The sequence below is a fragment of the Micromys minutus genome, assembly GCF_963924665.1.
Source record: "Micromys minutus genome assembly, chromosome: 2".
In the NCBI taxonomy this organism is placed as follows: domain Eukaryota; kingdom Metazoa; phylum Chordata; class Mammalia; order Rodentia; family Muridae; genus Micromys; species Micromys minutus.
In genome coordinates, this window is record NC_137971.1 from 106,588,704 (window position 1) to 106,615,173 (window position 26,470).

The 26,470-nt window shown below is 35.2% G+C and overlaps 1 protein-coding gene across 2 annotated transcripts in view; it reads right to left on the bottom strand.

Moving 5' to 3' along the window:
* The window catches only part of NOX4 (NADPH oxidase 4), a gene marked incomplete at its 5' end in the record, with an annotated part of 161,523 nt that overhangs the window by 127,124 nt on the left and 7,929 nt on the right, over positions 1–26,470 (bottom strand). The window lies entirely within an intron of this gene.

The following is a 26,470-nucleotide window of genomic DNA, read 5'->3' on the forward strand; positions in this document are numbered from 1 at the left end:
GCTAAGGACCATTATGAATGCCAACTCCTTCAAGAATGCTGCATTTTCACTCATCCATCTAAAGCTCCAAAAGAATTTCCTTCTGCTCTCAATGGCCTTAAAACTGATTCTTCTCTGTTTTGCTAGAGATATAATCACCTTAATATTTTCCCATTGCAGGATCAATACTATCCTAGCTGGAAGAAGCCTGAGATCTCATCAAAGTGTGTTCTATACCTTCATAATCAAGTTGCACAGGAATCTGTATTCACTGATAAACTCAGAAGAGGTCTAAAAGAACCCTCATTTTTGTTCTCCCCTTGCTGATATTTCCTCCATTTGAGCCTCACTCATTCATTTGCACACCTGGGCTCCAAGTTATTCATCCAAGAGTTTGATTCATTTTCTGGCTTCACCTTAAACTCTATTCCTCCTGTGTGCTTCGTGGCCTGAGGATTGGGAGCATCCTGGTGTTCCTAGCACCTCCATCGCTTTTGCACTCTTCTACCACTGTTTTCAACACTCTTTCTTATCACTTCTTTTTAAATCTTGTATTATTTTTAAAAGTTAAAAATAGGCAACATACACATTCATTGGGTAAAACACGTATATGAACACCCATTGTAGAATAATCAAACCAGACCAACAAAAGGACACAATGCCTACCACTTAGTATCAAAATTTACCATTTCTTGTCACTAAGGTGGGTCTCCTGCAATTCCAGTATTTTCAGCATTGTAAAACACACAATATATTACTGATTTATGGTTGCCACACTGTTTAACTGGCCATCAGATCTTGTCCCTGCAATCTACACTTTAACTAATATGTTCCCTTCCTGGGACACTACTTCAAGACCCTGGTTATCATGATTCTACTCTATGATTCTGTGGAGTAAACTATTGTTAGATTCAAAAAGTAAGTAACATTGGGATTGTTCTCTTCTGTATATGACTCATTTCATTAAGCACACTCAATTCATAATGTGGCAAATTAGCAATTTGACCTAAGACCATGTCTAGTAAATCTGTGCTTCACTTGTTTAAATATATAGAATATCTTGTTATTTTAGTGTGCTTAGCTTTAACTTTTTTAGAAAATCCATTTCCATTGGATCACTGTTAAAATATCTTTTATCCTTGAAGGATTATATAGAATAAATCTCATAGACATTATTGAACAAACCTGTCTTTCTTTCCTGGTCATGCACAGTTTGATCACTTTATATTTATTTATATTAACCCACTCCTGAAACATGAGGAAGTAATTACTGTTAATCTCTTCTATATGGGAGAACAATGTATCATTATGATTTTAAGGTTTTATATGACAACAAAAACAACACCCACCACCAGCAGCAATGTGGAAGTTACAGAACTAATATACAAGCTAAGAACTGTGCCTCAAGCATCTGTTCTATTAGCTATTGGATATGGATCCTCTTACATTGGCTTTAAATAAAGCATAGAAGAAAATAGCTGTACTTTGTTGACTGATCAATAGAAATCAGAAGTAACTTATTTTAGACAACTGCCCTAGATACATCTTCTGTCCAAATAGCTTTTTCCATTTGATGGTTCTTGTTGCTGTTCTTAACCATTAGAGAAGCCGGACATGCAAATACTATCTATAGTTGTACTAGAAAGAGCCACAAGGACATGTCAGGAAGTGTTGTGTCTGGAAGGTATCTAGAACAGCTTTCCAGATGGAACTCAGTAAGAAAGAAAAGAACCCTCTCTTTTCTAGAGAAAAAGAATACCAGTAGGGTAGAATCTCAATGAGGGCCTGACCCCCCATCTTGAGCAAAATGCTCAGGGGTCTGTCCTGAGTTTGCTCTCTAGTCCTTTGTCAAAAAGAGGACAGGACATTTTGTTAGGTTTTTTTTTTCTCCCTTAGGATAGTGATAGTGACGTGGCCTAATGCTGGGAAGAATGCACTAACTCCTGGGTCAATGGCAAGATAGTCCATAAGCATGGCTGCAAGGGAAGCAACTGTCTTCAGATCTATGCTAATGTGTGCTCCTGAGTCTCTGCTAGAGAACTTGGAGTGCTCACATGTACTTTAAAACCACAGAACATGAAGTCAGAATTTGTCTAGCTTCATGAGGTATGGAGAAGTCTACTTTGCAAGTTAAATGACTTAAAACAAAAGGTTTATAAGTAGGTAGCACATTATTGAGTACTCAAAACGTAGATGGTAAAAGGTTGTGAGTATGTCAGCCTAGGCTGCAACTAAGACACTTTTCAATAAACAAGGCAAACAAGTTCCTCTTTGTTGCTGTCACTTGGATATTTGTGAAATTTTAAATATGAATAAAATGTTAACTATCGATGAAACTGTTCCTTGTTTTCAAAATCATTCTTCTACTTCCCAGGGTTTGTAGCCACATCTTGTCATGTACTCACAATCTATATCTGGTTTTGTTTTGAATAAAATCAAAAGACACCCCCCCCAAAGAGAATTGACTAAATGGTGATGGAAATGGGATTTCCTTCACATTTCTCTTGCTCCTTCCAATACATGACATGTCGTCACTTTGACTTTCTTTGTTTTCTCCTGTATCTCTTAGTGCATGCAGATTTCTGTAAGAGCACAACATCTCTAAACCTTTAAGATCTTTTGTGATCTTTAAGACCACATTACATGTAGCTGCTTTGGAACAGATTTTTACAATGATACTCAGATCAACTCGGTAAAGTAGGTTGTGCCACTCATACATGATGAGCTGTTAACAAAATGAGATCTTCTCAGCCAAGAACTCTCAGGTCAGTGTCTTGTGGTAAAATCTGTATACAATTTCTTCAATATTTCCAAATGATTCAAACATACAACCTAGGTTGAGGACTACAGTCTTCAGCTGGTTAGCTAAGATATGCTGTTTGTGAGGCAAGAAATAAAGGCAACCATTTCATTATTATAAGTTATGCAATGTGTGTGCCCAAATGTAGTATTAAGTTTAACTAAAGACTTAATTTTGATAAGGAATAGAAAAGGGATTATTGCAAATACTCATAAACCAAGAAATGACAACAACCTTACCTCTTTAAAACTGATGTAGTATGCATGCAGAACAGGAGTTGTAACCACAGCCTGATCATCTGATGCAAATTATGTATTTCAATGAATAAAAGATGGTTTCAAACCTTTGTAAAAAAGAAACTGCTCTACAAATTTTGAAACTGGTGTATTCAGAGATTTAAAGAAGTGAAAAAAAAAGCCACAAAACTTGTAGAATGTAAATTATTTATTCAGACTATGACTTTTCATCTCATGTTATATGCATGGCAAAAAGAAAAAGAAAAAAACATCAAAGGCTATCTTGAAATGAAATAAGCTAGTACCAATAGTTCCCATGAGCCACATACAACATGTCTTAGTTACTAGTACAACTCACTAGCCAAGTCAAGATCTTAAATTTCATCTCCCATCAATACTGTGTGTTGAACTGCATTCTTGGGTTATGAGTTATCACTATAGTCCTTGCCAGACCACCTCCTCTTCATTTAGTATGCTCCTAAACATATGTATGTATTACTAGGCATCAAACTTGAAGTTTCCCTGCATTGCCTTGATTCTCACAAAGGCATTCATAGGGAAAATAATATCTGTACAATAATTAGTCTTTCCTTATGCTTGGTTCTCAACTCCACAGATACTGATACAGACACAGACGTGCTTCTTCACACCCATGTTGTTTTCAAAAGAAAGATCAGGTCTTCACAGAATTTTATGCCAATCCCTAACATAATGACAGTACTCTGTAAAAGCAAATTTTAATTCATTCTACACATGCACAGTTTTGAAAGTCACTGTGTTATTAGAATTAATATTCATGGTGCAAATATTGGATGTAGACTTTTATGAAATATCTGATCATGTTGTTTTTTTAGCTGGCCATCACTAAATTATAAATAGCTACAAAAATTAGTTATAAAATTAGTATGCATGTTAAATATTGGGAAAATAAAATTAATTTTATCAAAACTATAATTAACTTAGAACTTAGCAACAAAAACTATATAAACCCATTACTTAAATAGTTTGAATTAACTAATCTCAAAGCTGGTATACTTATAATTAGAATTATTAAGCAATAGTTTTAAGTTTAAAAGAATCAAAAGTAACACAAGTTCTTCTTATTGAAGAAGTTTATTTGTGAAGAAGATAAACTTTTTTCAGAAATCCATAAGGGACAAAATGCAGTGTAAGAAGCCATGGGGTGCCCAGCTACAAATTGTACAACTATAACACATCTAACCTTGCAGGAACATCACAGAAAAGGTAATGTTAAGAGTGTGCAAGGCAGAAGACTAGGATTCCTGATATAAAATAGTGTCTTTTCAACATTAAAAGAATGTTGTAGTAGTGAAATTTCAATAATATGGATGCCTAATTAAGATGTGAAAATTACTACACAAGCTTACAGGTCAACATAGCTGGAAGAAATTCATCAGGCCCAGAACTAAAGGAAGAGCTATTGTCATTCACTGGCTACAGAATAATGAAGAATCAGTCTTCTGCAAAAAAAAGCCCTCAATGTGTTATCCAGTCCTAAGTGGCCAGCCCTGACAAAGGTGTATACAAAGAACAGTAAATGGACACAGTAGGTTGTATATGTTTGTTAGAGATAATAACTGTAGAAGAGATCATAAAGATAAAAGGGAGAAAAGAGCAAAAAAGGAATTAGAGAGGCAAGGACAGGTAGGATTTTTGAAAATATATTGCTATGTATGCAATTACCAAAACATATTTTTTAAAGATTCAAAAACAGCATTAAGATTCTACCAAATAAAACACAAAATATGGACAGAAATATGATCCAGCAGTCAATAGCATTGGTGTTCTTTCAAAGAATTCATATCTAGAATTATTTTCCAGAAACCTAGAACAAAATGATAGAAAACATAAGAAATCAGAAACTACAGATGCAAGCATCAAAAAGAAAAGAAGTGGAAGTTTGCCATCCTAATACCCTAAAAATAGACTTGCAACCAAAAGTTATTGATTGAAACGAGGATGGGCACTTCATATTCATCAAAGGGAAAATCTAACAGGAGAAAGTCTCAACCCTGAACATCTATCCCTTAAATGCAAGGGCAGCCACATTCATAAAAGAAACTTTAAAGCTCAAAGCACACATTGCACCTCCCACAATAATAATGGGAGACTTGAATAACACACTCTCACAAATGGACAGGTCATTGAAACAGAAACTAAACAAAGACAGTGGGAAACTAAAAGAGGTTTTGAACCAAATTGATTTAACAGATACATACAGAAAATTTCACCCTAAAACAAAAGAATATACCTTTTTCTCAACACATTATGGGACCTTCTCCAAAACTGACCATATAATCGGTCACAAAACAATACTCAACAGATACAAGAACACTGAAATAATCCCATGTATCCTATCAGATTACCAAGGACTAAGGCAAGGCTTGAATAAAAACAAAAAACAAAAAACCAAAAATCACACCCATGGGAACTGAACAACTCTCTACTCAATGACAACTTGGACAGGGAAGAAATAAAGAAATTAAAGAATTCATGGAATTCAATGAAAATGATGGCATAGCATACCCAAACATTTGAGACACAATGAAAGCAGTACCAGGAGGAAAATTCATAACACTAAGTGCCCTGCCTAAAGAAACTGGAAAGATCCTACACTAGCAACTAACAGACCACTTGAAGAATCAAAAGCACCCAAGAGGAGTAGAGAGTAGGAAATTGTCAAACTCTGTCCTGAGATCAACCAAATAGAAACAAAGAGAAATATACAAAGAATCAAGAAAGTCAAAAGCTGGATCTTGGAGAAAATCAACAACATAAACCCTTAGCCAAACTAAATGAAGGACACAGAAAATGTATCTAAGTTAACAAAATCTGAAATGAAAAGAGACAACAGAAAGTGAAGACATAGATAAAAATCTTCAGGTCCTACTACAAAATCCTATACTAATGAAACTGGAAAATCCAGATGAAAGGGATGAATTGTCCAGACAGATACCACTTACTAAAGTTAAACCAATAATGAGCATACTATCTAAACAGCCCATATTTCCTAAAAAAAAAAAAAAAAAAAAAAAAAGTAGAAATCATTAAAAAACTCCTAACCAAAAAAGTCCAGGGCCAGATGGCTTTAGTGAAGAATCTTACCAGACCTTCAAAGAAGAGCTAATACCAACACTCCTCAAACTATCCATAAAAAGAAACAGAAGTAGCATTAAATAATTCATTCTATGAGGCCACAATTACCCTGATACCTAAACCACACAAAGACACAACAAAGAAAAAGAACTTTAGACCAATTTCCCTCATGAATATCCATACAAAAACACTCAAAATATTTTAAGAATCTAAATCCAAGAACACATCACAACCATCATTCACCATAATCAAGTAGGCTTTATACCAGGAATGTAAAGTTGGTTCAATGCATAAAAATGAACTAATGTAACAAACTAAATAAGCAAATTCAAAGAAAACATTGTACAATCATCACACTGGATGCTGAAAAAGCATTTGACAAAATATAATACACTTTTATATTAATAGTATTGGAGAGACCAAGAATTCAAGGCCCACACCTAAACACAATAAAAGCAATATACTGCAAACCAATAGCCCGTATCAAATTAAATGGAGATTCTTGAAGCAATTTCACTAAAATAAGGAACAATACAACATGGCCATTCTTTCCATATCTACTCAATATAGTACTCAAGGTTTTAGCTAGAGCAATGAGACAACAAAAGGATATCAAGGGGGATACAAACTGACAAAAAGTCAAGGTATCACTATTTGTAGATGACATAATAGTGTAGGTAAGCCACTCAAAACATTCTACCAGATAATTTTTACAGCTGATAAACAACCTCAGCAAAATGACCAGATAAGAAATTAACTCAAACAAATCAGTATCCTTCCTTTATACAAGTGATAAACCGGCTAAGGAAAAAAAAATTAGGGAAGCAACATTCTTCACAATAGTCACAAATAATTTGTAATGTTTTGGATTAACTCTAACCAAACAAGTGAAAGATCTGCATGACAGGAACTACAAGTCTCAAGAACAAAATTAAAGAAGGTCTTAGAAAGTGGAAAGATCTCTAGTGCTTATGCATGATAGGATTAATATAGTAAAAGTGGCCATCCTGCTAAAAGCAGTTTATAGATTTTATGCAATCCCCATTAAAATTCAAACACAATTCTTCAGTGACTTGGGAAGAGCAATTCTCAATTTCATATGGAAAAACAAATATCCCAGAATGGTGAAAACAATTCTTAACAGTAAACAAACTGGGGAATCCCTGACATCAAGTTGTATGACAGAGCAATAGTGATAAAAACTGAATGGCATTGGTACAGAGGCAGACAGGTTGACCAAAAGAATAGAATTGAAGAACCAGAAATAAAATCACACACTTATGGACACTTATCTTTGACAAAAAAAAAAAAAAGCCAAAAATATAGAATGGAGAAAAGAAAGCATTTTCAATAAATGATGCTGACCTAACTGGCAATCTGTATGTAACAAAATGAAAATACATCCGTATTTGTTACCTTGCACAAAGCTCAAGTCCAAGTGGATCAAGGACCTCAACATAAAATCAGATACACTGAATTGAATAGAAGAAAAATTAGAAAGAGCCTTTAACTCATTGGTGGGGTGTGGATGGTGTAGATTTCCTAAACGGAACTACAATAGCTCTGGCTTTAAGATCAAGAATTGATAAGTGAGACCTCATGAAACTAAAAAGCTTCTCTGAGGCAAAGAACAGAGTCTATAAGACAAATCAGCAACCTACACATTGGGAAAAAATAATCACTAACCCCACATCCAATAGAGGCCTGATATCCAAAATATATAAAGAACTCAAGAAGCTAACCTCCAAAAAGCCAGACAGCCCAAACAAAAAATATGGTATAGAACTAAACAGAATTCACAACAGAAGAAACTCAAACATTTGAGAAGCACTTACAAAAATGTTCAATGTCCTCAGTCATCAGGGAAATGCAAATCAAAACAACCCCGAGAATCCACCTCACACTAATCAGAATGGCTAAGTTCAAAAACTCAGATGACAACAAATGTTGGTGAGAATGTGGAGAAAGAGGAACACTTTTCAATTGCTGGTGGGGTTACAAACTGATGAAAACACTCCAAAATCAATTTGAAGGTTCTTCAGAAAATTGAAAATAGATTCTATCAAAATTTGCAGCTATTATACAACTTAGACATGTGCCCAAAAGATGCCACAGGGGCACATCCTCCACTATGTTCCTAGTGACCTTATTTGTGATAGAACGAAGCTGGAAACAACCCAGATGTCACACAACGGAAAAATGGATACAGAAAATGTGGTTAATTTACACAATGGAGTACTGTTAAGCTCTTAAGAATGAGGACATCCATACATTTGGTAGACTCATGTGATGGCCTATGGGATACTTCATCTCCTACATTTACATATCGTGGTCTGTACACATTTGCATAAACAACAGCAACAACAAACTCCTGCCTTGCTCCAGCTTAAGGATTTCCAGGACTGCTGTCTGCTCCTGAACTTTGTTTTCAGTATGTGTATCCTTTGCTTGTATTTTGTGTTGAGAAATAAGGAAAAGAACCCCTTATTGTTGAGCATGTTGGTATTGTTCCCTTTATTTTTTTCCTCTTGGGCACATATGAAGCAGGTTATTCTTTTTCTGTATCCTATTCTTTTATAAACCTTTTGGTTTGTTTTGTTTTAAAATGGCTTTATAAAAGGGCTTTTGAAACCCCCCGCCAAAAAAAAAAGAATGAGGACATCATGAGTTTTGTAAGCAAAGGGATAGAACTCGAAAATATCATCCTACTGAGGTATGCACTCACTAATAAGTAGATATTAGACAAAAAATGTATAGAATACCTAAGATATAATCTAAAGAACTCAAGAATAACAAGTTGAAGAACCAATTGAGGATGCTTCAATCTTACTTGAGAGGGAGAAGAAAGCAATTATAGGGAGCAGAGGGAGGGAGGAACCTGTGCCTGGAGGGTAATGGGAAGGAAAAGGGGAACATAATCAGCTACTGGGGAGGGAACAGAAGTGAAACTCTGAGGACCAATAGAATGAATGGAAACAGGCAACCTCAGGAGGTGGGAATGAAGGGATCCTCTAGAATTTAAAAGAAACTGGGGAGTTGAGGGACTCTCTAGACTCAAAAGAAGGGACCTTAGATGAAATGTCCAATAATGGAGATAGAGAATTGTAGAGTCTGCCTCCAGTAGATAAATGGGGACATCAAGTGAAGGAATGTGGTTGCTATCTAAAAGTCAAAAGCTGTGACCCAGAATTGTTTCTGTATGAAGAAACTGCAGGGACCAAAATGGCAAAGAGACTGAGAGAAAAGAGGTCCAGTGACCAACCCAAATTGGGATCCACCTAAGGGGAGACTCCAAGGCCTGAGACTGTTACCAATATTATGGTGTGCTTACAGACAAGAGCCTAGCATGGCCACCCTCAGAGAGACCCAACATGCACCTGACAGAGACAGAAGAAGATACTTACACTCAACCAATGGACTGAAGTGGGACCTCTGTGGTTGAATTATGGAAAGGCTGGAAGACACTGAGTAGGAGGATGACTCCATAGGAAGATCTGCAATCTCAATTAACCTGAACCCCTGAGATATCTTAGAAACTGCACCACCAACTAGGCAGCATGCACTACATGATCTAAGGCCCCTGATACATACACAGCAGAGGACTGCCTGGTCTGGCCTCAGTGAGAGAAGATGCATCTAACCCTCAAGAGACTTGACGCCCCAGAGAATGGAGAAGCCTGGCCAAATGGGGTGGGGTTGCGTGAGGTTGGATAGGGAGTGGGAACATCCTCTTGGAAAAGTAATGGGATGAGGAACTGTGGGAGGATAGACTGGGAAGGGGCTAATGACTGGAGTGTAAACATTAATTACAATTTTTTAAAAAGAACTTAAACAGCAAAACAACATGACTTTTCAAGAGAGAGAAAGAGAGTACAATCTGTACTGATGAGCATAAATATAAACATTTTGTACATGTGAACACTTCTAAAAACATTAAATGCTCAAAATCAATCTTAAAAAATTATGTAGTAAGTGGGCATATGAAATGTAAATATTTTATTGCATTAGAAGGAACCCAAACTTCATGATAATGGGAATCTCTTGCAAAATATAAAAGGAAAGTACATGTTTATGATAAAGGATTCACAAGGGTATAGATGTAAAACATTTTTACTGTAAATGTACCTATGCAATTATATTAGAATTTTAGTAAGCATAAAAACATTAATTAGGGCCATGCCTAAAGTTTCACAGTGTTCCAAGAACTGAGGATCAACAGTGAGTAGATTCTGTGCATTTAAAATAAAGAAACAGCTAAGAATAATGCTGAATGTTTATAACCAAACACTTAAGAGGCAGAAGTAAGAGGGTAGCAAATTCAAAGAGAGTAAGAGATACATAAACATTTTTAGCAGGCCTAAGTTGTTTGGTGAAGCCCTGCTCCAAAACCACACCTGACAACACCAACACCAAAATCTCTAAAAATAAAATACAATAAATAAAGGAAATTATACACCAAAGAACGTAATTCATTACCTGAAGTATAGAAAGAACTTAATAAATTGCTGATATCCATAACAGAAATATTACTTTCAAGATCAGTAAAGGATTCCCACCACAGATAACTTTTGCCGTATTCATACAGCCTTATAAGCACTTTCTGTAACACATATTTTGAAAATTCAGTACTCTATGGTGTTGATGAAACAGTTTTCAGGTACTGAATTAAATTATACTCTGGCAAGTACTACCCATAAGAACAAATGATTGGTTCCCATCTATAAATTTTTCCAGGAGTAGGCACCAAATGAATCTGCTTAAAGTATGCTAAGAAATATGTACAAAGCAGATGTGTTTCTTGATTTTAATGTGTCTTTGCCCCCATATTATACTTAGCACAATATCACCTCTACTGAGAAGCGACTGTTATTAGCATATGAATGGTTTCTCCAATAACTGCCATTTGTAAAAAAACAACAATTTTCCTTAAAAGATAAAAAGTAATTAATATGTCCACCAGACTATTCCTTGTCAGGACTTAGAATACCTTAGCAATACAGTTCAGCAAGTATACTTGTGTGAACACATAAACATCATTTTCTCTGGACTGGCTAATGAAGACATAAATACAATTTTCTCACCCCAGTCAGACAAGTCTTTATCACTTCAGACTGATAGGATTGTTGTTTATCTAGGACTTTAGGGAAATGTCCTGTTATTTCTTGTGAACTGGAATCAAGATATTGTTAGAAAAAAATTAACCCAAGAGACTCTAGATGGCAATTTTACCTGCAGTATTAATATTCTAAGCTATCTCTTGAAATGTGTAAACCAAGATCTAATTCAACATAAAAGTTCAAGACTTAGAAATACAAACAAATTATCTCTATTTACTTTGAAATAAAATTTTCACCAAAAAATTGTACATTTCATTACTAGTCATCACATGTCTGGAAGTGCTTAATTCCTGTGTTTACAGTAAATCACATAGTAATTCAAATTAAGTGACTGTAAATGTTCCCTTGGGGGACAACAGAGGACTTTTTTGGAATTCTTTTCCTTTCTATGACGCAAAATCCAACCGGAAATTCCACCAGTGATTCATTTCCTCACATATTTCCTGAATACACTTACAAAAAAAAAAAAAAAAAAGCAACCTAAACAAAACTTTCCCATCAATTCCCAGAGTACAAAATCCATACTCAGAAACAGTGGAGAGAATGAGAAGAATCTAGACAAACACTTTAAAAATGGCATTATCGGAGCTATTTCACCTCTTTATTTCTTTAGTAACATTCTACACTAGTATGTTTACTAAGTCCATTTATTCACTCTTCTGCTATAAGCTCACAAGCATCCACATCCTGAAATGTGAGTGCACTCGGGAGACCCCACGTCTGAAAAAGTTTGTCACTAAAGGGCGGTGTGCTTTTCATAGTTCATGGTCTGTCCCAAAGTTCCTGGGACAGATAATGAACTGAGAATTCCTGATGTGATGTAATTTTAAGATTACAAATACACTTTAAATGAGTGGGTAGGCGAAAATGCTTCTTATAGACTGCATGTTCTCCCCCTCCCCCACCCACTTTATTGCTTGAAGTATGAGTTCTTAGGGTGAAATTCTTCAGCATATTAGAAAATAATAGCTTGAAGAAATCAGACACCCATGGAAGAATGAAAACTCCCAGAAAAGGAGAGACTAGCTCATGCTCCACATCTGTCTGCATGTCTATTTATAGCCATTGTTTTTTATTGTGATATTAAAATGAACCTTTAGAGCAGACATTTGCAAATCCTGAAGCTGCCTCCCAAGATACAGTGGAAACTTGTGCCTGGATATCCCAGACTTAGTAGCAACAAGAAACCAACATCTTCCTTTTACATCACCCTTTTTGTGCTGTGTTGTTAAAGAAGCCCAAATCAACCCTGCACAATTACAAAATGGTGCAAGATTAACATATGGGTGCAAGTTCCTGAACTTTCAAACACAGAACTTTATGGCTTATATCAGCTACTTAGTCTTTATATATAGCTATTTAACAGCCTATAAAGCTAATCTAATGTAACATTATAAATATTAACTATATGAAATAAGAAATAAATAATATAAATATAAATACTATAAAATATATAATGGTGTCATCAAATTACACACACACACACACACACACACACACACACACACACACGCTAAAGAACAACACCAATTTTTGCCGAGATCCTCAAAACACAGCTAGGTGTCCTGTGGATGTTTAAAGTACATTTTGAAGCCAGGCAAATTTAAGTTTGAAGTCCATTTACTAGCTGTGGGGATATAGGTAATACTTATCCTATTTTAATCTCATTTTTCCTACAGAGAAACTAAAGAAAATAACAAAGAGATAATAGTACATATATCACAAAAGAATATACAGGATTAACTAGGTAACATATAACTTAGTGTAGTGGTACCTAGCATCAAAGACCACTCTAGCTCTTCATAACCATAATCGTGACCCAGTTTCTTTAGTCTATTCTTTCACACTTAGCATTTTCAACTCTAGTGGGTAGGGTCCCCACTAGAGTTATGAAGGTGAGCTTTAATTTGCTCATACATATCTAATAAATTCAAAAGAAGTTCAAATCAACTATCAGAAAGTGGCAGAATGAATGGTCAACATCCTTCCATTAGAAAAAGGGGTAACTAAAAGTAACTATTCAAGAACTCTAGTTCGATTGCAGGATGAAAATTCAGAACTGTTCAATCTTAACACCAAAAGTAGCCAGTCCTCTTCTATTCTCCAGTTCCTAGCAACTCAGCCTTAATCTGCAACTGAGAAAAGCCTAGTTTGAAGAAACTGCTGACAGCAACCAAAAACTCTTGTGAGTCTAAAAAATTCAGCTGGTCCAAGCCATTTTTGTATCAATTTATATTACTGTTGGCTTTGACAAGGCAAATTGATGATGCCATAAGGCCAAGAGGCTACATTTTCGTATCTGTCACAGATTAACTGCCAGATGTACTCTTAAATTAGACCTCATTATCACTCCTAATCTCGCTTCCCTGTCCCCAGCTCATACTGTTTCTATCTCATCTGCAGTACAAACTGACCTTATGCAGCCTCCATGACAGACAGACAAACCGTAAAAGCCTTCTACCCCAGCTCAAGGCTTACTGTTTCTATGAGGGCCTATTAGACCAAACACCTCACTCCATGTTCTACATCTTTGCTCCTGTTTTCTGATACTCTGACAGCATTTCTCGGTCACTTCTTTTCACCCCAATAAATGTTTAGCTCTATGTCTGAGTATTTTATCTTTGACTGTTCACATCTCCCTAAGTTGTCAAGTGTCAGTACAAGTAAAGTGTGAAAGCCAAAACTATCTCTTACTTTTGGTAATCTCAAAATGTATGGTCATTATTAAAGACATTCATTTTATGTATGTATGTATTATCCAGTAATCACTGGGAAAAAAAAAAAACATGCTTTGAGGAATGAATGGCAAAAGTAAATGTAGTTATAAAGCAAATACAAATAATAGACAATACCATGAAGAAGCTTAATATACAATGTTCAAATTTTTTATTTTGTAATCATAATCTAAAATGGCTGTGACACTATGGTGCTTATGACTATAAATCAATCATTTATGCATAATGTAAACAGCTTCAGTATTTAGTTTGTATGATAAATAAATCATTATAAGAATATAAATGTATAACACAATAGGTGTTCCATAGAAGCAAGATTTCATTTGAAAGGAAAATATGAACTGAAGAGTTAAAGAGATGGCTCCCTCAATAAAATTATTTCTACACAAATATGAAGAACTGAGCTTAGATCCCCAGAGCGCATAGAAATGTTATGATCGTGCATGCCTGACCTTCCAATATTGAGAAGAGACAGGTGAATCCTGAAGACCCAATGTCCAGCAAGTCAGGCCAATCAGTGTGCTACAGTTTCAGTGAGAAATTCTGCCTCCAAAAAATAGAAGAAAGTGTTATACGAAAGACATACAATGTCTTCCTGTAGTTCCAGTACATGCACACAAGGTGAGGCATACCTACAAGATGTATGCAATACACACATACAAAAACAAAGTAAGAGTTGGCTGAGTAGCGGGGTACTTGCTATGCATCAGTCCCTAAACTGGATTCCAGCACCATTAAGGATGGAAGAAAAAGAGGCTGAGGCTGAGGAAGGAGAGAAGGTAGAGGAAAAGAAGAAACATGGGAAAATGAAAAGGAGTAGAATGGGAGGGGGAAGGAGCAGGAGTCAGAGGAGAAGAGTAAAAATGGCATTTAAGTTAAGTGCTACTTAAAAATTAGAAGAAACAATAACACTTTTGATTGGGGTTCATCAAATCATAATAATAACTGACATGCTAGGAACAACTATAAAGTAGATGATAGCAGCCAATCATTAAAAGGTTTATATTTTATGGTCAGTGGAAATAGTTCATGCCATAATAATAAGTTATAACTGAGTCCAAATAATCCTAACAGGCTTCCCTTCAGAATCTGTCCTAGAATTTTTAACTGTCATATAATTTTTGACTCCAGTTGACTCCTTTTCTCAGTTTAAACAGTGCCTAGGAAAAATAAAGTTTCCAAAAGAACTGATAACATCCAGAGGAAAAGTTGATGGGACAGACTGGAAAAGAAATAAGTCAGGTAAGTGCCTACCACAGAAGCATAAAGACCTAAATTCTTTGCCTAGGGTATTGGTAAAAACTGGGTGTAGTGATTCCTCTCTGTATCCCTAGTTCTGGTGTGAAGAGAGAGGTAGATCTTGCTGCTCACTGGCCAGACCTTTTAGCCAATCATTGAGCTGTTGGTTAGGTGAGAGACTATATCTTAAAAATTATAGTGGTGAGAAACAGGAAGACAGCTTAATTTCACTTTCTTAATATAAAAGGCTAATGAATCATTTTCTCATACAAACAAAAATGTAACCAACCAGTTAGAGCCTAACTTACTCAGCATCCAGGTTTTCTTATTGCCAACTTAAATCTTTCCTATGTTACATGCTACTATATTTATGTCTAGCCTTTCTTTAAAAAACAGATTCTTTCATTTTCAATGCAAATTGTGTTTTTTTTTTCTTATAAAACTCTAATACAAGTCAACAGAACATGTAGCAATTATATAACAGAATGTAGCTTTTTTTCTTTATAGAGAAGAAAACAATACCAGAACGTGCTATTTCTATCAGATTATGTCCACCTTGTCTTCATGTGTCAAATCCCCTAGCAATTTACTTCTAGACTATGTCTGTCTGGGAAAGTTAATATTCAACATGAATAGAATTTAAGATTGACTATAAGCATATCCATGATTTTCTACAGGGAGTGTTATTAAAGGAAAAGATCACCAGCCATAAAGCAATAAAATCCATATCTCAAGGAACATCAGTGACCTCAATTCACTGGCTTCCACAATCTAGAACTGAAGAATTTAAAAAGCATCGAAAACTGCCTTCACTTGGTGTCCAGGAATGGAAATGTTTCCAGTAAACACATATAGTGGCTTTACTTCTTTAGCTGAAAGGCACTGCTAAAATGAATCATCTCTTTTTATTATCTCTTTGCTGTTATTGTTTATGCTCATCCCTAAATATTTACTACCTTTTTGTACAACAGAGCTTCAACATTACACTGCTGCATTTTCCTCCTTCAAAAGAAGGGAGTGGGACAGGAGCAGGGACAAGAAAGCTTACAACTTACTTTTCTAAGCATGGTTGACTTGAAAGCTAAGCTAGGTAGTCCTGGCTTTCCCCATGGATCAGGTAGAGAACATTTGACTACAACCACTTTGATGTTAACCTCCCAGGTACTCTTGATCCAAAACAGCCATACCAACCCTTGCCTTATTCTACTTGATAAAACTGTTAAATTTTCCCAACATTCATTCTAAACTTAAAAGCCAAAGAAAACACTTGTGTTTTCAACTTGGAGTTGAGTAAGAAGACCCTGTCCTTTTAATAAATTATAGAAAATAGGATTTGAAGATTACGAGTTGATCAATTATCTATAAAATTTGCTATCTTTATGCAATAACGTATTATTCCCATGGATACTCCTGATTTTTATAACTAATTCTGTATTTGACGCTTAACCTAAGTGTCACATCATGCTTAGAGAACTTTCATGGCCAATACTTGGTTTCAATGCAAATTAAAATGGATGTAAAAAAATTCAACAAATGCAGGACTAAATATCTGAAAAATTATTTCAGTGAAAGTTTCTACAGTTGAGGCCCACCTCCAACCCTACAAAAAAGCAGAGTAGGATGTGACAAGTGGACTATAGACAACTCCCAGCAGCAAGCTCCATCTCTCCAATAGAGAATGGACCTTCCTTTTGGAAGTCTACATCCTGGGGACTTAAGGGGAGTCAGTTCTCATCAGTTGAAATCCATTAATATATAAAACAGATTGTGTTTGTCAGGTGATAGCCTTAGATAGTATGAACTATGGGGAAAAAAAGAAAAGATATTTTTACTTTGATCACTACAGTCTACTTTGAAAGTGGAACTGAAAATTCCTGCTTCTCAAATAAAGAATATGTGACAACCCTAGAAATCTCTGTGAAACTTATAAGGTAGCATGACCAAGGAATATCAGAAGTACACAAAGCCTGCCTCATCATCCTCGCTCACCTGTTCCCACAAATGCTCCTTTTAACTTTCACATTCCCTCTTTCTTTAGGGTACCATGATTCAGCTTGAAATCAGGATGGCACGGTGAGAAGGCCCATAGACATAGCATAGTGAGGAAGTAGGTGAACAAGACTACACACAAGCACAACATGAGAAAGATGGATACTGCTTGAGCAACTGCCAGTCTCTTTCCTTCAACTGAAATAACTTTTCCAATTTTTACTAAATGCTGTTATTTGTAATTTGAAGTCATGAAACTGAAAACCGTATCACTGGGAAAAGGAGCATGATTACATGGTCAAAATAGACATTATCACATAATTTTAAAATATATTTTTAATTTCAGGTATATGAAATATTTTATTCTGAGTATATAACTCATTTTATTTTGCCTTTAGTATGTGTTACTTCTAGTAATCTTAAATACTCTGCATCTGCAGATCATTAAGAATTTCTAAGTCCATACAAACAAATTTGACCATACAAAACAAAGTTGAATTCGTTATTACAGATGGTAAGTACTGTGAAATTCAGCTTTCCAATTTCTAAAAATGTATACAACAAACTAGTTTGATCAAAATCCTTACTGTTTTCACTCCATCTATTTTTCCATTGCTCCCACTGTCAGTATTAGAAAGATCATTATTTTCACACGAAACATTATGCCACACTATTAAAATTCACCACAGCACAAACCTCAGTGTATAGGAAATGGTATAGTAGACATAAGGTACTGAATACTGCCTATTCAAGCAACTTGCTACTAAACAAGTGTTATTATTACATAAACATGTCATCAACATCCATAATCACACTTCAGTAGTTACTTCTTCAACTGGAAACTGTGTTTAACATTGAAAATTAATGGCTTCTTTTTTTATCAGGAAAGATAACTTTACTTTTGTCTTTCTGCAAATGTTTCTTCAAAGGAGTTATGGCTTAGCACCGTGGCAATACCCTTAGAAGTTGTTGGATTTTGAGAGTCACAAGTGGTATATAACATCCTTCACATCTGTGGTGCTTTCAGTTCCCAAAACACTTTGACGTTCAACACAACATGAATATGACTAGAACATATTTGTGTTTCTCTGGATACCAAATACTAACATGAATTATGGCTGTAAAGGAAGAGAATACAGGAAAGAAGGAAATTACATTTTCATGCTTTTTAAAATAATACAATAGGTTACATGCTTAAGTTCTATTCCTTATCTTCCTCTTATGAATAAGATTTACCTTGAAGAATATTTGGGACTTTGAAAAACATATACTAGTAACATAGGCAAATGTCAAGCCCATGAGGATACTTCAATGAACATTACTCTCTTATTTTAACTTCTTTTTTTTTTTCAAAATATTTTTATCGGATATTCTCTGTATTTATATTTCAAGTGTTAAACCCTTTCTCCCATCTCCCAATCGCTTCCCTCTCCCCTTGCTTCCATGAAAATGCTCCCACTCCCAACCATCCACTCCCTCCTCAGTGCCTTAGCATTTCCTTACACTGGGAAAAATGAGCCTTTACTGAACCAAAGTCCACTCCTGCCCATTGATGCCAGACAATGCCATCCTCTGCTACATATACAACTGGAGTCACGGATCTCTCCATGTGTGCTCATTGGTTAGTGTTTTAGTTCCTGAAGGCTCTAGGCTCTAGGGAGTTTGGTTGGTTGATAATGTTCTTCCCATGGGGTTGAAAACCCTTTCATCACGTTTAGTCAATTCTCTAGTTTCTCCATGGAGTCCCTCTGCTCATTCCAATGGTTAGCTACAAGCATCCTCATCTGTATCATGGCTCTGGCAGACCCTCTAAGGAGGCATCCATATCAGTAAGAACTTCTTGGTATCAGCCATAATGATTGGGTTTTGTAGCTGCATATGAGATAAATCCCCAGGTGACTCAGTCTTTGGTTTATCTTGTTTTAAGTTCCTGCTCCTCTATTTGTTCCTGTATTTGCTCCCATGGGTAATCTGTTCTCCCTACTAAGAAGAACTGAGGCATCCACATCCTGGCTTTCCTTGTTTTTGAGCTTCATAAGGTCTGTGAATTGTTTCTTGGGTATTCCAAATTTTCCGGCTAGAATCTGTTTATCTGTGAGTGCATAACATGTGTGTTCTTTTGTGAGTGGGATGCCTCACTCAGGATGATATTTCCTAGTTTCATCCATTTGACTAAGAATTTCATGAAGCCATTGTTTTAAGTAGTCGAGTGGTACTACATTGTGTAAATGTACCACAATTTCTGTATCTATTCCTATGTTGAAGGACATCTGGGTTCTTTCCATTTTCTGGCTATTATAAATAAGGCTGCTGTGAACATAGTGGAACATGTTATATGTTAGAGAGTCTTGTGGGTTTATGCCAAGAAGTGTTAGAGCTGGGTCCTCAGATAACTACTATATCCAATTTTTCCAGAGGAACATCCAGACTGATTTCCAGAGTGGTTGTATCCCCTTGCAATCCCAGCAATAATGGAGGAGTGTTTCTCTTTCTCCAAATTATTGCCAGCATCTGCTGTCACCTGAGTTTTTTATCTTACCCATTCTGACTGGTCTAAGGTGGGTTCTCAGGGTTGTTTTGATTTGCATTTCCCTGATGACTAGGGATGCTGAGCATTTCATTAGATGCTTCTCAGCCATTTGGTATTCCTCAGTTGAGAATTACTGTTTAGCTCTGTACCCCATTTTTAATAGGATTATTTGATTCTCTGGAGTCTAACTTCTTGAATTCTTTGTATATATTGGATACTAGCCCTTTAATGAAAGAGAAACTTAAAATATCCAATGGAAAAAAACAGCATCTTCAACAAATGGTGCTGGCTCAACTGGCATTAAGCATGCAGAAGAATGCAAAGCTATCCCTTCTTATCTCCTTGTACAAAGCTCAAGTCCAAGTGAGTCAATGACCTCCACATAAATCCAGACACACTGAAACTATTAGAAGAGAAAGTGGAGAAGTACTTAGAACACATAGGCACAGGGGAAATTTTCCTAAACAGAACACCAATGGCTTATGCTGTAAGATCAAGAATCAACAAATAGGACCTCATAAAATAGAAAATCTTTAAGACAAAGGACACTGTCAATAGGACAAAACAGCACCCAAAAGATTGGGAAAATATCTTTACCAATCCAATTTTAACTTCTTTTAAAGAATCAAAACAATGTCATAAAATGCATACTATTTCTGTTGTTTAATTTTTAGAAAACCCAAGCTTCAGATAATAATAATAAGTTATTCTTAATGACTCCTTAATGAAAAACCCATTTACAAACACAAGTTCTACTCAACAATCAGTCAAGTTTCTACAAACTTTGTGACAGTGACAACAACATCACATATTTTCTTCTCTCAAGAAGCAGTAAAGAACCAAAGGTCAGCACAATAACTCAGATTCAAATGTTCCATTTAAGCAGTAAATAGACAGCCTCATCTTTGAGGATCTACTTACTAAGCAGCCTGTAAATGATATAATGATGAAGAAAAGGACAATCTGCCCTACAAGCCATGTACTGGATACTCTAAAAATTCCTTCTTTCTCTATGTCACTGAATTACCTTTCATATGTATACTCATAAACATAATTAATCCACAATATTACTATTGAATTGTGTCTATAGCATTACTACCAATACCAACTGCTTCAAGCATAAACATAGTAACTGTAATACATATACTCTATACTACTATATACATATAGAATTTTATATATTTTCTAAGAACTTATGTACCAGATACTAAGCATCCCACCTGCTTTTTCTCAGAATCTTCAGAACTTAAATCTTACTTCAAAGAACATTAGTTTATCCAAAATGCTAAAAGTATATCAATGTCTGGACCATGATTAAAAATAACTTTTTTTCTGAAAAAAAAAATCCAAAACCTTTGGCCTCTGTAGCAACAAATTACAAAGTGATTTCTTCTCTAGATTTAGTCCTACAGTTTTAAAAATTATTTCTATAACATACACAATGGTTAGCATGATGAACATAAAGAGAAACAGGCGAGAAGTTAAAAGATTGGTTGTCCATAATCAACTTTGCTCTGACTATACAAAGAAAGTGCTAAGTGTAATCATCAGATAATATGAACAAATTACAGCAACTCTTCTGGTCTTTGTAACATATCACAGTACTACTAGCCTCCCTCATATTTTCCTGGCTAACTAATTCTCAAAGCAAAGCATCTTTGGACTATCTGACTACTACATTAACTGCTGCTTGTACTATTACTGGTCTTTGCTGCATTCAGAACAAAAATAGTCCCTGAGAATTCACAAAGTCAGTTCTCTGAAGTCACATTCAGTGACACTTAAAATATCCAAATGAAATATTGGTACAACCACCCACAGTGTTCATTCATTTAATTTTTTTCAAGGACATGAAGATTATATACTAACATTACTGAAAATAAGGGTAGCAGGGAGAGCTAGAAAGACAGCTCAGTGTTGAAGAACACTTACTGCCTTTCCAGTGAACCCAGGTTTGCTTCCCAATCATGGTTCACAACCTTCTACTACTCTAGTAGGAGAAACTTCAGACCTTGGAGGATACTAGGAATGTGAATGATGCAAAGACATACAAAGAAACAAATTATACATGCAAAATAAGATAAATAAATCTAAATTTTTAATAATAATATAATATTCTCAACTTTGCTTTTGGTCAAGTACCTATTGACAAATGTAAATGTATAATAACAAACATAAGCGTGCACCCAAACAATCTTATTCAGGATTATTGTGAGAGAATTATGAACCTCAACTAAAAAGAGAGAATGTAGATCCGCAAGAGAGCTCAGCAGATGTTATCACTGCCAACCCTTGAGGCACCAGTTTTATCACCAAGATGCATGCATAGGATGACAGAAAAAAAAATTCCTGTAAATTGTTTTCCCCACCTTACCATATATTATTTAATTTGTATTGTATATTATATAATTTATTAGATAAGTATATAATTGTAAATGTATAATTATATATTAGGTATATATATTTATATTCTACATAGTTTATATTATGATGTATATTATATAAATATATGTTTATATTATGTAATTTGTAAAACAAGATGGCAAGAGAAAAACTAAAGAACTTAGGCAATGGAAACCATGCCAACCTGGCAATATCAGAACCCAGCTCTCTCACCACAGCAAGCAATGGATTGCCAAACACTCCAGAAAAAGAAGACACAGACTTGAAATCATACCTCACAATGATGACGGAGATCTTCAAGAAGCACATGAATTACTCCCTTAAACAAGAAGAGGAGGACACACATGAAGAAATATAAGCTTTTAAAGAGAAAACACAAAAATCACTCAAAGAACTACATGAAAACACAACCAAACAGATGAAGGAATTGAAAATGGAAATAGAAACAATAAAGAAAACACAAAAAGAGACAACCCTGGAGATGGAAAACCTAAAATAGAAATCAGGAGCCAAAGATGCAAGCATCAACAACAGACTACAAGAGAAGAAAGAGAGAATCTCAGGGGTCGAAGACAACATAGAAAATGTAGACAAAAGAGTCAGAGAAGATGAAAAAAATAAACAAAAAGCTCCTAACCCAAAATGTCCAGGAGATCCAGGACACAATAAGAAGACCAAACCTAAGGATAATAAGAATAGAAGAGGACAAAGAATATGAACTAAAAGTTACAGTAAATATCTTCAACAAAATCTTAGAAGAAAACTTCCCTACCCTTAAGAATGAGATGACAATGACCATAAAAGAAGCCTACATAACCCAAATAGATTGGACCAGAAAAGAAAATCTTCCAGATACAAAATAGTCAAAACAAGTGTTCAAAACAAAGAAAGAATACTAAAAGCAGTAAGGGAAAAAGAACATGTAACATACAAAGGCAGACCAACCAGAATTACACCCGACTACTCAACAAAAGCTATGAAAGCTAGAAGATCCTGGACAAACATCATGCAGACACTAAAAGAGCACTAATGTCAGCCCAGGTTACTATATCCAGCAAAACTTTCAAACATCATGAATGGAGAGAACAAAATATTCCAGGATAAAACTATATTTACACAATGTCTGAACACAAATCAAGCCCTACAAATAATAATAGATGGAAAACTCAATACAAGGATGGAAACTACATCCTAGAAAAAGCAAGAGAATAAGTAAACAAGAAAACCAAAAGAAGAAAAACACACAGACACAATTCTAACTCTAAGAGCAAAAATGACAGAAAACAAAAATCACTATTCCTTATTATCTGTTAACATAAATGGACTCATTCCCCAGTATAGACTATCAGACTGGATATATAAACAAAATCCAGCATTTTGCTGTATACAGGAAACTAATCTCAGAAACAAAGACAGACACTATCTAAGAGTAAAAGGCTGGGGGAAAAAAAACCTTCCAAGGAAAGGGCCCAAAGAAACAAGTTGGAGTAACCATTCTAATATTGAATAAAGTAGATTTTCAACTAAAAGTTAAAAAAAAAAAAATAAGAAAGGATAATTTTGGCTCATTACAGGGAAAATTTATCAGGATAAATTCTCAATCCTTAACATATATGCTCCCAGCACAAGGGAACCCACATTCATAAAAGAAGCCCTACTGAAACTCAAAAAATACATTGCACCACACAATAATAGTGGGAGACTTCAACACCACATTCTCATCAATAGACGGATCATAGAAGCAGAAACTGAACAAGGATGCAGTGAAACTAGCAGAGGTTATGAACCAATTGGAATTAATAAACTTCTACAGAACATATCATCCTAAAGCAAAAGAATACACCTTCTTCTCAGCACCTCACGGCACGTTTTTCAAAACTGAACATATAGTCAGTCACAAAAGAAGCCTCAATAGATATAAGAAGATTGAAATACTCCCATGCATCCTATCAGATCACCATGGACTAAGGCTGGTCTTTAATAACAACAAACTAAACAAAAAGCCAATATACACATGGAAGCTGAAAAATGCTCTACTCAATGATAACATGGTCAAAGAAGAAATAAAGAAAGAAATAAAGGATTTTCTAGAATTTAATGAAAATGAAACCACAACATATCCAAACATGAGATGAATGAAAGCAGTAGTAAGAGGAAAACTCATAGCTCTGAGTGCCTCCAAAGAAAAACTGGAGAGAGCATACACTAGGAATTTGACAGCACAGTTAAAAGCTCTAGAACAAAAAGAAGTTGATAAACCCAAGAGGAGTAGACTGCAGAAAATAATCAAACTCAGAGCAGAAATTAACCAATTAGAAACAAAAAGAACCATTCAAAGAATCTAAAAAACAAGGAGCAGGTTCTTTGAGAAAATTAACAAGATTGATAAACCCTTAGCCAGACTAACTAGAGAGTAAAGAGAGAGTATCCAAATTAACAAAATCAGAAATGAAAGTGGAGAAAAAACAACTGAAACTGAGGAAATTGAAGAAATCATCAGATCCTACTACAAAAGACTATTCTCAACAAAACTGGAAAATCTAGTGGAAATGAATAAATTCCTAGACAGATACCAGATACCAAAGTAAAACCAGAACCATATAAACCATCTACATAATCCCATAAAACCTAAAGAAATAGAAGTAGTAATCAAAAACCTTTCAACCAAAAAAAGCCCAGGGCCAGATGATTTCAGTGCAGAATTCTATCAGAACTATTACACAAAATAGAGTCAGATGAAACACTACCCAACTCTTTCTTTGAAGCCAAAATAATTCTCATTCGTAAACCACACAAAGACCCTACAAAGAAAGAGAACTTCAGACCAATCTCCCTTATGAACACTGATGCAAAAATACTCAATAAAATTCTTGCAAACCAAAGCCAAGAACACATCAAAATGATCATTCACCAAGATCAAGTAGGCTTCATCCCTGGATGAATGAATATTTTAATATCCACCAACACAATCCACCATATAAAAAAACTCAAAAAAATAAAATAAAATAAAATAAAATAAAACCACAGGGTCATCTTACTAGACACTGAGAAAGCATTTGACAAAATTCAACAATGCTTCATGCTAAGAGTCTTCAAAAGAGCAGTAATCCAAGACCCATAACTAAACATAGTAAAAGCAATATACAGCAAATCAGTAGTGAACATCAAACTAAATAGTGAGAAACTTGAAGCAATCCCACTAAAATCAGGGACTAGACAAGGGTGCCCACTTTCCCCCTACCTATTCAACATAGTACTGGAAGTCCGGGGAGCAATTAGGAAATATGAGAAATACAAACCTGAAAGGAAGAAGTAAAAATATCACTATTTGCAGACAACTTGATAGTTCACTTATGTGACCCCAAAATTTCTACCAGAGAACTTTTACATCTGATAAACAACTTCAGCAAAGTGGCTGGATATAAAATTAACTCAAACAAATGAGTAGCCTTCCTCTACTCTAAGGACAAATATGCTGAGAAAGAAATTAGAGAAAAGATACATTTCACAATAGTCACAGACAATATGAAATAACTTGGTGTGACCCTAACTAAGCAAGTGAAGGACCTGTATGCGAAAAAATTAAAATCTCTGAAGAAGAAAATTGAGGAAGATTTCAGAAGATGGAAAGATCTCCGATGCTCATGAACTGGAAGGATCACCATTGTAAAAATGGCCATCTTACCAAAAGCAAACTACAGATTCAATGGAATCTCCATCAAATTTCCAACACAATTCTTCATAGAGTTGGAAAGAGCAATGTGCACTTTCATCTGGAATAACAAAAGACCTAAAATATCAAAATCTATCCTCAACAACAAAAAAACTTCAGTGGGACTCACCATCCCTAACATCAAGCTATATTACATTGCTTAAACCTCAAAGTATATTAAAATATTAAATATTGCATGGTACTAGTACAGAGATAGGTAGATTGATCAATGGAAGAGAATTGAAGATTCAGAACTCTCACAATACGGTCACTTGCTTTTTGACAAAAGAGCTAAAAAACATTCAATTAAAAAAGGACAGCCTCTTCACCAAATGGTGTTGTATCAACTGGCAGTCAGCATGCAGAACAATGAAAATAGACCCTTTCTTATCTCCTTGCTCAATTGCAAGTGGAACAAAGGCCTCCACGTTAAACCAGGAATACTGAAACTATTAGAGGAGAAAGTGGAGAAAAGTTAGAACACACAGGCACAGAAAAAAATTTCCTGAACAGAGCAACAATGGCTTGTGTTCTAAGATCAATGACTGAAAAATGGGACTTAATGAGATTGCAAAGTTTCTGTAAGGCTAAAGACACTTTCAATAAAACAAAA